The following is a 3,377-nucleotide window of genomic DNA, read 5'->3' as shown; positions in this document are numbered from 1 at the left end:
TGAGAAAGTTATGTCCGTTGGAAGATTGGGGTTTAAATTGGTGAATTCTGCAGCTTTTAACTTAGAAAATTTTTAGCAGAATGACCCCTTGCGCGTGGGCGCACTTGGCGCGTGCGCGCCGTTCTTCCCGAAAATGTCATCCACCCGTGCGCGTGATGTGCGCGGGCGCGCCGATGGTGCTGCACCCAATGCCCAGCCATTTTCCAGAGAGTTATGCCAGAACTGTGCTAGTGTTGTCCTGGGGCACGAGGACACCCATACGTACGCGTGGTTGACGCGTACGCGTCGATTGGCAAATTTTTAATCCACACGTTAGCGTGCATGACGCTTGCGCGTCGATGAGTTTTTGAGGCCACCCACGCGTGCGCGTGGAGTGCGCGTACGCGTGGACCTATTTTCATCCCAAAGTTGATTTTTGAGTTTTAAAAGCCAAATTTCATACTTCTAAGCCTCCGATCTCACCACTTATATCTTAAATCATTATAATATGTCTAGCTATGAGGAGAAAGGCTAGTGAATGTGGTAACTTGCGAGTGAAGCAAGGGAAAATGAATAATCAATGAGGATCATTGATGATTATGTGAGATGTGGAGGATGGTGGTGGAAGTGCTTGTTACGCCAATGGCCGAAGGGCCGTAATTGTTTATGAATTGGCTGGTTCTGGATTGAACCGTGAGCCGGAATAGCTGTGTATGCTATGAATATTGGCTGGTTATGGATTTAACCATGAGCCGGATGGCTAGATTATTGCCGTGTTACGGTGGAGCCATGATTATGGCTATGTATAAATGCATATATGCTGTTGGATGAATTGTGAATGTTGCACTTCCACTGTTGGAGATGAGAGTTTCCCTAGGAGGAAGCAGTGGCTAGCCACCACGTGCTCCAGGTTGAGACTCGAAGCTCTTTTGACCCTATGTCATAAGTGTGGCCGGGCACTGTGAAAGACCCGGATGAGCTCGCCCCCGTAAATATTCACCAGTGAGGGTGATGGATATAGATCATGATTATGATCAAGTTTATGACGAGAATAACTCGAGTTGGGGATGTGTGACAGAGGGACAGTCCAATGGTTAGCTACCAGGACTTGTCGGGTTGGCTCTATAACCGACAGATGATATCATCAGCCACTAGGGACAGTCATTCATCATATGCATACTATATGAATTGTTTGAGATTGCCTATTTGACTGCATATTACTTGCTAATTGTCTAAATGCCTTACTTGTTCCTAATTGTATATTTCTTGCTTGATATAACTGTGTTTGCTACATTATACTTCTGCTGGTGGTTGGGAGGTCTGAAGGAATTGGAAAGGGAAGTATTAGTTAGACTGAAGTATCTTTAGTCAGATGCCCTTTATGGTTTAGTTTGTTTATAAGCTTTGATATTATTTGGAGGAAGTTCTAGGATTGCCTTCGGCTTTCCCCCATTATTATGTATTATATATGTGGAAGCTGTTACCATGCTGGGGACCTCTGGTTCTCACCCATGCGGATTTTGTGGTTTTCAGATGCAGGACGTGAGGTGTCCCGCTGATGCATGCTGGAGACTTCTAGATTTGCGAAGATCCTTTGTTCTCGGGGCTATGTTTTGGTTTATATGTTTTGCTTAGATACTTTTATCTCCATTAAATAATACAAATTGTGATGACTCCTCTTATGGGAGAATTTTGGAGAATAGGTTTCATGTATTTGTGTCCCTTTGGGTTTCCTTTGGGGTTTTCCTTATTTTTATCATATGTATATATTGTTATGCTCGGACCGGTTATCTTCGCAGCCGGATTTTGAGTCTTGATATTCCTGTTTTTGACTCTCCTTTGTATATATATAATCACGCGTTGGGTATCCTTGCTCGTTACGTTATCGATCGGAGTGTTGCGCTTTCGAGTTGCGATTTTTTTTTGTTTACCCCTTTTTTTTACAAAGGCTCCTAGTTATTATCAATCATTCATACTACTATACGTACTAAATTTTTATCTTAGAGGTCGTAATACCTTGCCATCTCTGACTTATGACTTAAGCATAAGAATCTGTATGGTAGGGTGTTACATTATGGTATCAGAGCAGTTCGTTCCTGTAGAGCCTGAGGGATGGACTGATTATGCTTCTGTGCATTCTCTGTGTGTGTGTTATGTGCTATTAGTATATCTGCTTGATATAATTGGCATAAATGTTCATGAGCATGCATTTGGGACTTTGAAGCACTAGACTTCCGATATTGAGACTGATCAACTTAATATCGATTGTTTGGTGTGTATAGGAACCAGATGGCGCCTCGTGGACGCGGTCGAGATAGTGCGAGAGGTCGTACTAACGCTCGTGCATCGGAGAATAACCCTAATGACCCGGTGAACTTTATGACTGCGTTGGAGAACATGGCCGCTGCTATGTAAGCTACTGCTGAGGCTCTTGGTCAACAGATGAACAACCATGGTAATGATGGAGGTGGAGTTCATGGCCCAATGACACTGGCAAACTTTTTGAAGGTCAATCCACCTAAGTTCAAGGGAACTACTAGCCCGACTGAGGCTGATACATGGTTTCAGGCTATAGAGCGAGCGCTGCAAGCGCAAGTGGTGCCTGAAGGACAGCGTGTCGAATTTGCTACCTATATGCTTGTCGGTGAAGCGTCGCATTGGTGGCAAGGTATCCGACGTCTTCTGCAGCAGGGTGACGACTATATCACTTGGAATGTTTTCCAAGAAGAGTTCTATAAGAAGTACTTTCCGACTTCTGCTAGGACGGCTAAGGAACTTGAGTTACTGCAGCTGAAGCAGGGTACTATGTCCATATCAGAGTATACTGACAAGTTTGAGGAGCTGTTCAGGTTCTCTCGTATGTGCCAAGGGACTCCCGTGGAATATGAAGAATGGAAGTGTGTTAAATATGAAGGAGGACTCCGGAGCGATATTTTCTGTTCAGTGGGACCAATGGAGATTAGGACCTTCTCCGAATTAGTGAACAAGTGTAGGGTTGCTGAAGAGTGTGTGAAAAGGGCAACTGCTGAAAAAGGGAGTCACAAAGGATCATTCCTACAGAACCGAGGGAAGAGCTTTGCACCTAGAGGTCCGTCTTTCAAGAGGGGAAGCTCTTTCAAGAGGCCCAACAACAACAACCCCCAAGGAAAGAGGTATGGGAAGCAGCCTCAGAATGATCAAGCTTGTACTAGGTGTGGAAGTCACCATCCGGGAATACCATGCAAGGCTGGATGGGGTTGGTGCTACACTTGTGGAAAGGCGGGGCATAAAGCCGCAAATTGTCCTAAGAAGCAGAAACAAGGTGCTGGGAAAGTACAACAGACTGGTCGGGTGTTCACCACATTAGCTGTAGGAGCTGAGGGATATGAGACACTTATTCGAGGTAACTGTGAAATGGC

Source organism: Arachis hypogaea, chromosome 5 (genome assembly GCF_003086295.3).
Source record: "Arachis hypogaea cultivar Tifrunner chromosome 5, arahy.Tifrunner.gnm2.J5K5, whole genome shotgun sequence".
NCBI lineage: Eukaryota > Viridiplantae > Streptophyta > Magnoliopsida > Fabales > Fabaceae > Arachis > Arachis hypogaea.
This window is presented reverse-complemented; position numbering follows the sequence as displayed.